Raw genomic sequence first — 12,400 nt, 5'->3', positions numbered from 1 at the left:
AGTTTAATATTTGGACTATTCTAAGAAAAAAAAATTATTGTGTGAAATTCTCTCTCAACTGTATTATTTCAGAGGGTGTTGAAAATGAAATGCAGGTACTTTAGTAGCTTTGAGTACAAAGACTCAAAGCTCTGAGCATCAGGTGGCTGCTTGCCCTTCCTTAATTGGGTTCAGAAAAAGCAACTGCATATGTAGTGATATGGTCAAAATAGAAGTCTAATATTATTGAATTTACTTTATTGTATAAATTCATATGACTAAACACAGGATTAAAATTTAGAAACCATGTAGAAGGAATTAGGGAAGGAAGGCATCTCCTGGTAAGAATGATAGCCATCTAAGTCTGGGATAATGGAATAAATACCATTTTAAATTTTTTTTAACATTCCCTCATAAACTGTGTTTAAGGATCACACAAAACTATGTAAAGAGGGATGCCCAGAAATACATGGCATCAACTTTATAATTTTTCCTTTGTCAGGCATTTAGCTGAACTATAGTCAAAGAATTGGATGTGATAGTTTTTAGTGGATTGCCTTGTTCCTTTTGGTATCCACGTGCCAAGCCATTACTAGAAAAACAAGGAAAGAGTTCCCCAATGTCAAAATAATTTTTGGATGTTTCTCTTCTCTGGCTTAAGAGTGACAGATCAGTTCAGTGCACAAATTTGCCTGTTAAATATCTATGATAGCCACCCCCCGCCCAAAAAATAAACAGGATGAATTTTATCTGACCGAGTGAAAAGGTATATGATCTATTTGCAAGCACCTGTATGTACATATTTGCAATTTCCATTGAGTTCCGCAACAATCATTCATGATAGCAGAGCTCTTCCAACCCCCTTCACAGTAAATTTGTAATGATGTGTGTGTGTGTGTGTATGTGTGTGAGAGAGAGAGAGAGAGAGAGAGAGAACATTTAAATTATATTCTCTTAGCAAGTTTTAACTACATAAGTGAATGTTATTCACTTAGAGTCCCCATGTTTTACATTAGACCCTCAGACTTTATTCAGCTTACAGCTGGAAGTGTGTCTCCTTTTACCGATATCTCCCAATTGCTGCCAGCCCTGGCAACTACTTTTTTACTCTCTGTTTTTATGTTTGGCTTTGTTTTTGTTTTTTAAGATTCCGCTTATAAGTGACACCATGCAATATTTGTCTTTCTGTGTTTATTATTTCACTTAGCATAATGCTCTCAAGGTCTTTATTGAAAGGTACAACAGTTTGCTGTGCACCTGTTATGTGTCAGGGCTTATTCTAGATCCCAGGGGTGTGTAAATGAATGACCATTATCACCACAACAAAGTCCTTTCCTGGTATTGCTTCATTTTAGTGAAAGAGAGAGTTGGGAAACGATGAAGGAAAAGTGTCCTAGAAATCTACGAAATCTCAAAATCTATTTAATATACATTAAAGATCAGAGACAAATACACTGTTTAATATGCACTACTCATTTCAGTGTTGTTTATGCACTAAACAGGTGAATTAGATGCTTGTTTACATGGAAACATGACCTAAGAATTTGAAAATCTTTTGTATGTGATAAATACCTCAAAATAAAACCCGTCGCTCAACTGCTCAGTGGGAGGAAATATATCTTATCATTCTAAAGAATTGTGTTTGTTCTGTGACTGAAGGTAGCCAAGAATTTTTGGCCTCTCTGGAGGATTGATACTCCTATAGTAGGTTTTATGATTCTATAATAATATTTTCCCTTCTGTTAGTTAATGTATGTACAGTTCTCCTTACACTCAAAAATTGTAATTTCTGGATTGAGTCTGTTTCATCTTGGCCAATCAACAAGTACAATTCACAACACAAATAAAGTGTTGGCTAAAATATTCTGCCACAAAATATGGCATGGGGTTCTTGGCATCTGATCTGTGCCCTTGTCTTAATTGCATGCCAGTTCTGTGGAGTGTGTCTTGTAGAGGGCAGTGGGTGGGTGGGTACATGTGGTTGCAATGAGGAGCAGAGTAGAAAAGAGGATTTTGGAATAAGATAAGATGGGATGCTGTGTTCTGAGTGGACGATTGACAGCTCATGAGGTACAGCGGGCATGCATGTAGGCAAGAGGTCATAGAGGATAATTTATAAGGTATTTGGAGGAGTGGCAAACTTCAGTTGCCCCTGCTACAAAGCCAAATGACTTTATCCTACAAATTCTCATTTTGAGCGATGAAATGGCATACATAAAAGTTAACCTTAGTACACACATAATATCACATAGTGTTAAATTTCAATACTGTTAGATTGTGATAGTACTATTTTCCCTCTGAATTCTCAAAATTCTGGTTCAATGTAATGAAGCAATATCCTTTTTGTTTCTCTGCAACATATTGAAGATATCTCATGCATGAGTCCTTTTGACCTCTTCAGAAGCAATTAGTTATATTCAAGATGTCATTTCAACTTGTATTTCCAAGAGACTTTGGTGAATAAAAAAAATTATTGGGTGTTAGGAGAGGATATAAAGAATAAACAAAACAGAAGAAGCTCCAGTGGGCATCTGCTGCATCTGTCAGAGTCCCTGGGGACTGAGAGGTAGCAACAATGAAAAATACTGGGCCACTTTCAAAGAGTTCCAAATTGCGTGGCACCATCCTCCAGAGGCCTTTAACTACCTAGACATCTGTTGGGTTACAAATACAGCTATCAAATGGCTCCTAAATTATGTTGAAGACAGCTTTATGATTCAGCAAGTGAGACTCTAACCTGAGTTGACGTCATTCGGACTTGAGAAGAACAGGGAGGGTTTGCATCAAAGTATTGGATGTCCTAAGAGACCTAGATGCAGATCGATCTGGTTCAGCAGGTTAAATGGGGTACAACTGTTAGAACAAAAGTGTATTTCAAGCAAATAAATTTGCAGAAAAAAAATCCTTTGTTTCTAAAGAGAAATTTATATCTATGGGAAATCTTGGTCAGTGGCAGCAACTGCAAACTTTTTCCCATGAGAGAGGATTGTGACAGTTAATCAAGAAGTCAGTTTTGGGGCACCTGGGTGGGTCAGTCAGTTAAGTGTCTGTCTTCAGTTCAGGTCATGATCTCAGGGTTGTGAGATCGAGCCCTGCATCAGGCTCTGCACTCAGTGGGGGGTCTGCTTGAGATTCTTACCCCTCTCCCTCTGCTCCTCCCCCTGTGCTTGTTTGCTCACTCGCTCGCTCTCTCAAATAATCTTTAAAAAACCAGTTTGTCGGGCGCCTGGGTGGCTCAGATGGTTAAGCGTCTGCCTTCGGCTCAGGTCATGATCTCAGGGTCCTGGGATCGAGTCCCGCATCGGGCTCCCTGCTCTTTGGGAGCCTGCTTCTCCCTCTGCCTCTCTCTCTCTCTCTGTCTCTCATGAATAAATAAATAAAATCTTAAAAAAAAAAAAAAACAAACAAACAGTTAAAAAACCAGTTTGTCAAGAAAATAATATGAAGGTTGAAGAAAGGAATTGTCAAACAATTTAAAAGTGAGATGCTTATCTCCTACAGAATATATTATTTCTGTGCTATATTCATACATGGGTCCTCCCATATTCGTGGGAGAACTTTGGCAAAAGGAATATGAGACCTTATCAGTGACAGAGATGTTAAAATGTAGAATAAGGGAGAACAGGGAAATCATTTAAGTGTCAGTGACTGTGTATCTGTTCACCAGGCTTGTTTTCTTTCTAGTCCTAGTTATTCTACACATTTCAGCCTCCCTTTTCAGGTGGTCATCCTAGAGTGGATTACTAGCCTGTGGAAGGGAGTGGAGGGTGTGACCGTGCTCCTTCCAGCCACTGACTGAATAGGAAGACTCTGGACCTCAAGGAGCCTTCCCTGGCTACCACCAGCAGAAACACCCCCCTACATGTCTTCTCCATGACCTAAAGAAAAGAAAGCGGTTGTGTAACTGTGCCGCCATATTGCACAGTCTCCTTCCTTGGAAAATACTGTTTTTCCGTACACTGTTTGTTTCATATGTGCTATCTTGAAATATGTACTTTGTGCTGCTATTTCTTTCCTGCTCTTTTAATAAACTTTTTCTACAAAACCTCTAATATCCATAGATATTTCAATTCCATTGTCTTGAGTAAATAATAGGAATCTCAGAGAATGAGTAATACTTGGAGGTTTATCAGGAGACAGTAAAGGCACTTACTATCCTACTATGCCAAGACGCCCTAAAGGGGGATTGTTTGTGATTGACTAAAAATACCTCAGGATCTGAATGAGCTGACCTAAGGGTGCAATGACAAATGTCCGTATTTGGACTTTGGATGCTTAAGAAATTGAGAGTCCTTTGTTAGCTTACTTAAAAAACTAGCAAGTATGCATTGCATGTAATGCACGGTGTTAGGCATTATGCGGAATACAAAATGAATCAGGAAAAAAGGACTTCCCTTAAAGTTATCTAATAATAATACATTTTGAGACAAGATTCAAGATGATAAGAATCATGATGTAAACAAACAATTCTCTGGGTATTTAGAAGAAAGCTTAACTCCACTGATGATATAAGAAGGATGTCATGCTGGAGAAGCCATTTGCACTGACCCAATATAGATTCCTGTTCTACAGTCTTGTTTTCAGGGATTTAGATTTACTTTTTAAAATGGAAAGATTCTGGGGTGCCTGGGTGGTTCAGTCATTAAGTGTCTGCCTTCAGCTCAGGTCATGATCTCAGGGTCCTGGAATTGAGCCACGCATCGGGCTTCCTGCTCTGTGGGAAGCCTGCTTCTCCCTCTTCCACTCCCCCTGGTTGTGTTCCCTCTCTCGCTGTCTCTCTCTGTCAAAAAATAAATAAAATCTTAAAAAAAAAAATAAAATGGAAAGATTCCTAATCAGATGTTCTTCATGGACTGCTTGAGGAACTTGATCTGACATGCCTAGCAGGTCTCACTCTTCCCAAACAGGATGCTCTGTGCTCCTCAGAAGTTTTTTATTCATCTGGGACTTGCTCTCCCACTGTGGTCAGAATCTGCTGATGGACTCTAGAAGAACACCTTATTGTCATCAGTTTCACTTTTTATGTCTTCTCTGGGTGACCCAGCATCAGTCTTAAAAACCATTGTGCACTTGGACATTGCTGGACAAAAGGCACCACATGAAGGAAGTATTTTGAGGCTAGGGCCTCTTTAGACCCCGCACCTACTTGGCTTTTTTGAAATTGGGAAGATAATATGCAGAGATCGGTTTCATGCATTATTACAGAAATGAAATCTTCTGTAAGAATTTCACCACATGGTAACTACTCACTGATTTGGGCACCTCAGAGCTGAGGAAGCACAGGGAATAGTCTGTGCCAGCAACATTTCATCAGTGGTGGTAAAGAGAAGTAAGAAAGCCAGTAGGAGGTTCTTCACAAGTGAAAAATTTTGTTTGGAATATCTTCATCTATTACCAGATTGATGGTGCCTCACGGATGAGAAATTTCCCTTTTATAAAACACTGTGCACAACTTTCACTGAAATCCTATTGGGAGGCAAAGTGTTTATATCTTGCCAAAAGGGAGGAATTTATTCTAGAAGTAGTAGAGAAATAGAGGAAGATATCTCCAAAAATAGGGCGTATGGATTTTAACTGAGGAGTTACTATATATGCTTTATTCCTATCATGTTTTAATAAAAATGTGTTATTTTAGGATTAAATTTTCTTTGAATACTTCGGCCATACATTTAGCATCAATTTATTTTACCTATTTTTTTCCATTATTCGTCTGCTACTCTTTAGGTTTTTGTTTTGGTTTGTTTGTTTGTTTTTTGATGAGTGTGGTTATAAGCAATATCATAATAGAAACTAGGGGCACCTGGGTGGCTTATTTGGTTAAGTGTCTGACTCTTGATTTTGACTGAGATCATGATCCTCAGGGTTGTGAGACCCAGCCGCATGTTGGGCTCTGTGCTAGATGTGGAGTCTGCCTAAGATTCTTTCCCTCTCCCTCTGTCCCTACTCTTGTTCGCACTCTTGTGCTTTCTCTCTCGAAAAAAAAGAAAAAAGAAATTAAAGGTGGATTACTATAATTTATGCAACATCAGTGCTCTTTTATGTGTATTTCAAGTAAATTTGACAAAAATTATCTACATGAGGTAATCACCCTTTTCAGAAGTATGCCCTTTTGCATCTTTTGTTATCAGTTAATGGGCTTGTAAAATTCATATTTGTTATTTAAATTTATCATATTAGCTGTCAACATATTGCTTAATGAAGCAAGTGGTTTTTGTTCAGAGAAAATGAAGGTCTACTCTTGGATTAGCTGTTATTTAAAAATGTGCTGATAAAAGCAAGTTAGTGATTTTTCAATGGGCTGATCTGCATGTTACTAACTTTGGAAAGAAAATTAAACTATGTGTACATATTTACAAATGTCACTAGGACTCAGTATCATCTAATTCAAGGCACCATGTAAAAGTCAACTGAAGGAAGTTTTTCAGATTGATAACGTAACTGAAATTCAAATCCCTTAAGAAAATTTAAAGACATTAGTAATGTGAGGTCATAAAAATCTTGTTTTTAAGCATTGAAAATTCTCCAGCATGGGGACATCTTTGGTTTTGATAAATAAGATTCTTTTAATCTCCTTTTACTTGAGCTTCCATGTATATTTTAGCACTTAAATTGAACTGAACCTCAGCCTGGGGCATAATCTCTTTTGTAGCTGATGGCTGTTAGCACTACCACTAAGAATAGTACTTTTAATTTTGATCTAATGATCTGTGATTGTTTTTGTCCTTGGTAAATGCAAAAGTATATTTTAATTGAAACAGTTTTATTTTTTATTCTTGATTCCAACTGATATTATGTTGAAGTGCCAACTGATGCTAATAAGAACAAAAAGCCCTAAAAAGTAAAGATACCTACCCTTCTAAGTTGAGCCGTTTTCTTGTGATGGGAGATTACTGAACTGTACCATGGGATTAGGGCCATAAAGTCATGTGTGGGGATCTTGGAAGCTGATCTGTCAGCAGAGGACACTGGAGGTCCCAGCGTAGAAACTGAAACTCAGTGAAGAAAACCAGCACAGAAAGGAGAACACTTGGGGTTCTTGGGGGGATATGGAGAGGCCTGCCAGAAACCCAGTTTTGGAATTCAAGAAAGCAGACTGATGGCCGACTGAATCTGAGGCCGTCCCACCCTGAATGCCATGGCGTTCCACCGCCTCTGGTTCTTCAAGTGGCCCCAGCTGGGTCAGACACACAGCATTGTGGAGTTGCCTGGCTGTATACTGAGGTTTGGCATCGGGGACAGGGCAGAGGGCACCGCTCTAGACATGGGTGTGGGTGTTTTCAAACAGGAGCAGCTTCTCGGCTTCTAAAGGACTGGTGATTAGGTCAGGACTATCCACCTAATCTTCCCTATCTTTGGATCAGTTGATTTGGGACCTTAATTACATCTGGGATAGTCTAGATTAGTGTTTGATTGAATAACTGGAGGAGGTGTGTATATACAAGGGGCCAGGAATCTCGAGGGCACATCTTAAAATTCTTCTTCCTTTCAATGTTTTTCCTTCTGAAATTCATTCTGATTCTAAATTCTATGAGTTTACTAGTCAAGTAACTATCATGGCTTTTGTGAAAAGTATGGTGATCTTTGACTTAAGCATTCAGCTCCCTAGAGTTTTAGGTGAGTGTAGTACAGGGAGGGTCTTCAGACAGATACCAGTAGAGTCTAATAATGAAATGGATCTTATAAAACTAGATAACCTAAATGTGCTACATCTCATGCTCCCGTTCAGGGACAATGGCACTGAATTTGGCCAACCGCAAATCTGAGGTTGCTTCCTTCTGTTGTTATCCCACCTATATTCTAATAGGTTTTTTTTTTTTTTAGATTTATTTATTTGAGAGAGAGCGTGAGTGTGAGTGGGGGGAAGGGCAGAGGGAGGGAGAGAGAGAATCTCAAGCAGACTCTGCACTGAGCATGGAGCCCGACGCGGGGCTCGATCCCATAACCCTGAGATCATGACCAGAGCCGAAATCAAGAGTTGGCCGCTCAACTGACTGAGCCACCCATGTACCCCTTTTCTGTGTTAACTCCTGTTCTTTTAAAGTGAAATGTTTTCCAAGTAGAACAAATGTACAATCATTTAGTTGTTCCTGAATTGGCACCTAAGTTCTTAAAATTTTACTTTTTTATTTATGTTATTTCCAAAGTCCCCTACTCCCTTCTGCTCTCACTGATATTTAATTCATATAACTATTGACATCACATGAGATTTTGGTTTCACAATCCTGGATTCTGGTCTTTGTGCTCCTAATTACAATGTATATGAAGTTTCATGACTGAAAATTTACTATTTATAAACGGGGATAATGCTCCCTACTTCTTGAGGCAATTGCTAAGCTACAGTGAGATATTTACAGAAAATTTATTTTTTAATTCTGAAGCACCCTGTAAATATAAACTATTAATAGTCACAAGTAGTCTCTAGTAATGCAATGTCATCCCACAAATCTTTATGAATTAGGTACATCAATGATTTAAACATAATTGAGATTCATTCCACACCTAGAGAAACACACTCTGCTTCCAAAATCTTCCTAGAACACAGCCCTGATTGTGTTATTTCTTAGAGATCTTTTGTGCCCACTCTTTAAAGTCTCAACTAATTATCCTGGCATTTTGTTCCTTCCAGTCTAACTCATAATCCCTGGTCTTCCCTCCTCCTCCACCTCCTCCTCCTGCCAACATGCAGATTCCAGGCATACAATCTGACGTGATTAATGCAAACCCTACATGGATGCTTTGCTCTACCATCTCCACCTGTAGGGATTGTGCACCTCAGTTATCATTTCCTGTGGGAAGGATTCCTGGGGTTTTGACCACTAACCTCTCCCTCGCCTCTGCTTTTCATGTCGGACTTTGCACTTTCACAATAGCTCTTATACTGTTTTTCCTGGGAGTAAGGTTATTGGTATATAGGCTGGAAGGAATGTCAGTTACTCAGAGACAGGAATCCCATCCCCCGTTCTGTGTTCCTTCATCCGTGTTGTGCCCTCTTCATGTAAGATCCTAACAAACTTTTCACAAATTGATCTCAGTGATCTTGAGAAAGTTCACAAAATCTGGTTAAATCATTTCTTTTCAGTGGAGGTCAACTTTGTTTCTCCAACCTATGTAGTGAGCCCACTGATTTTATTATACACTGAAGCATCGGGACATTGAAGCTGAATGATGTAGCAAAGGAATATTCTATGCTTCTCAGAGCAAGCGAGGCATACATATTAAAGCGAAAGATAAGAAGTGTGAATCTTCTCACTTGGTACGTTCTTGGAAGCCCTGAAATCTCAGAAAGATAAAACAGAGAGTTTAAAAATTAATACAGAGAAAGTGAGGCTCTTGATATTTCTTCTTAGATCGGGACCGGTCGCTTTAGAAATGAAATATTCTGTTTCTAAGAAGTCACGTGGGCATAGCGCAGTAATAAATTTTCTGCAGGAAGTAACTTTTTTTTCTGCAAACCCAGTGCAGGCATAGATACTGAAAGCCAGAAGAGTAAGTAAACATGAAACACCCACCAGTTTAATATTTGACAGTAAAAAACAGCAAAGGGAAGAAGGAAGAGCCCTCTTTGTCGGAAGGATAATCCTACCATATTACCACTACTATGTAGGGAGGGATATTGCCACGTGGGTTCTGTAGTTTCCGATTAGCACTAATGGCTAATTGTTTACTTTCAGCAGCATTAAGAGTGAGAGAATGAAGACTGATCTCATTTTCCATATTTCTTACTGATGATTCTGACTTACTTATTTGAATTGGCTTTCTTTCTTTTTCCAAATTTGATGTGAACTTCTTTTCTCCCGTTTTTCTGTGGCTGGGGATTCATTGATACCGTGATTAACATTGAATTTAACATGGTCCATAGACTCTTAAAAGCTCTTCCTGAGTCTCAAAAGACTCAAAAGCTCTTCCTGAGGGGTTCAGAAGAGGCAAGCAAAGGGACAGTTCCGAGGTTAGCAGCTTTGCAAACAGTGTCATGTGGTGTTGTCCAGGCAAAATCTTGGTTTGAGGGAGGAATGGCTGCATCTGTTCACTGTAGTGAGGCTTTCTATTTTAAGTGCGCAATAAAGGAGAAGCACTAGCTTGCTTTCCAAGGGTTCAAGAGGCATCAGACGGGGAGGGAGACAGAAAGCTAGAGACAGAGACGGGTATGAAAAATGCATCTGTGTATGAGTGAATGAATGAATGAATGGTTGAATATACGAGTAGACAAATTAATGAATGACAGTGAGACAAACAGGAGCTTAAAAAGCCAAGTGACTAGAGTAGTTTAAAAGACTCGAGCTTATGGACAGAAAATGGTCCAGGTTGTAATTGCTCTAAAACTATGAAACAGACAGGGTCTCCTGGCTGGCTCAGTTGGTGGAGTATCCGACTCTTAATCTCAGGGTCGAGACTTCAAGCCCTGCCCTGTGTGTAGAGATTCCTTAAAAATAAAATCTTATAAAAAAAACAACAGCTCTGAAGCAGACAAAAAGTATTAGATTAACATAGCTATTAATTGTTTATAGAATATAGCTGTGATGGCATTTATCTTATAGTTAATTTCAATATTTCTTCATATTGTGCTTCATTTTTTTTTTTTCAGTTTTAAGTCCTTCATCTTTATTCATTTAATCATCATTTATATTAAGCACCAACTCTGTGCTGGCTACATGGAAACCATGGCTAATATGTTGTGAGCCCATCAAGATTGTGTTACTCAAATGTGTTATTTAATAATTATTGTGTAATCACCATAAACTCCTTTGTGCATTGCACACTTAGGAAGAAGCCAAAATGTATTGAACTGTGAGCTTTATACTAACTTTGAGCTATCACTACCTTACCATCTGTTTGTGCTAATCAGTGCTCTTTGGCTACCTGTGCAGTTTTCTGTGTCATACACGCGGCCAGTGATGGATCACTCAGGGAAACTTGCCTTGCAACTCAGTGCTCTTCTCTGTATTAATACATCTCTTAACCCCTTCATGGCATCAAATCCCCGCTGCTGTTGGTGGTGTAAATCATTTCTCTTTTGTACAGGCTCTTCATATATTTTAGGGACAGCCAAATAAATTTGTCCTTGTTACCTCCAAAAAATCCGGATCTGTATCTGAGCCCCTGAAGGAGATGTGTTAATGAATAAGAATGGTCAAGGCTGCTCTTGTAGGTCAAAGTAAATATCAACTCTAAAATATGCAGCATAGGTACCAAGTAATTCCAACCGTGTCTCAGCTGCTTCCCTTTCCCAATTCATCATTTTCAATGAGAAAGTCTGAAACAGGTCAGAGACACAATCATTTATCAGGATGTTCACTTATAGATGCATGTGAATGAGATGTGCACATGTTATGCCCATTTTTCTTGTGGCATTTCTCCGGGATATTTCAAATAAATTTTGTGAGGCACAGTCCAATCTAACTTCACCGCAAATTTTTGGGTGCCCTGGTAGACTCTAGGGTCAACAGTATACGGACTTTATGTACTTACTACTTTTTTTTCCCTTCCCAGACTCCTTTCTCCATACATAAGAAGGGTGATTGTATGATATAATGAATTTAGACTTTCCATTTTTTGCTTCCCTTTCATACATTTTAGTTGAATATATTTGCTTTTAATTTTCTTTTCAACACATCTTGTCATTCAAAAGATATTCATTAAACAAATACAAAATGCCCCACACTGTTCTATGTGATGGAAATGCATCATCAAGCAAAACAAACATGGTGCCTTGACTTCTGGGGACTTCTGTCTGGGGCGGGGGCGGGGAAGGAATTTGTTTTCAGTTAGGAGGCTACAGGCTAGATGTGTTCATTCATGGGGAAAAAATTGCAGTGTGGTCAACTTGACTCTGAGTAGTGTCCCATCAAGGTTTGTGGGGAGATTTTTAACCATGCCTTCTTTTTACTGCACTTTCATATCACTCGCTGTATTCTGAGCCTTGTCCTTGTGCCAATGGTGGAGGAATGAATGGGAGACCCCGTGTCCTCCGTCTGTACACAGCATGCTGTCATGCCGGGCTTTGCATGGAGCAGCAGGGCTCTGGCAAGTAGTCTGAGTGCCTCTGGTGTGGTCCCAGCAAGGGGATGGAGACTATGTGGGGTTCCAGGATTCCCTCCTGTGAAATAATAAGAACTATGTATCAGTTTCTGTTCCTGGGTTACTGCTACTATTTGGGCTTTGACTCTGGACCTTGGAACAGAACTGAAACTTTTGTAATTTTCTGAGTGATGGGGGTGATAGGAGTGTGTTGCACAGAGCTCCTAAATCCCTTATTATTTTCTGGGTGATAGGAACATCTTTGGTACTAATGAGGTAACTTTTTTTTTTTAATTTATTTATTTATTTTTTTTATTCTTATGTTAATCCCCATACATTACATCATTAGTTTTAGATGAAGTGTTCCATGATTCATTGTTTGTGCATAACACCCAGTGCTCCATGC

This window comes from Neomonachus schauinslandi, chromosome 2 (genome assembly GCF_002201575.2).
Source record: "Neomonachus schauinslandi chromosome 2, ASM220157v2, whole genome shotgun sequence".
Lineage (NCBI taxonomy): Eukaryota > Metazoa > Chordata > Mammalia > Carnivora > Phocidae > Neomonachus > Neomonachus schauinslandi.
This window is presented reverse-complemented; position numbering follows the sequence as displayed.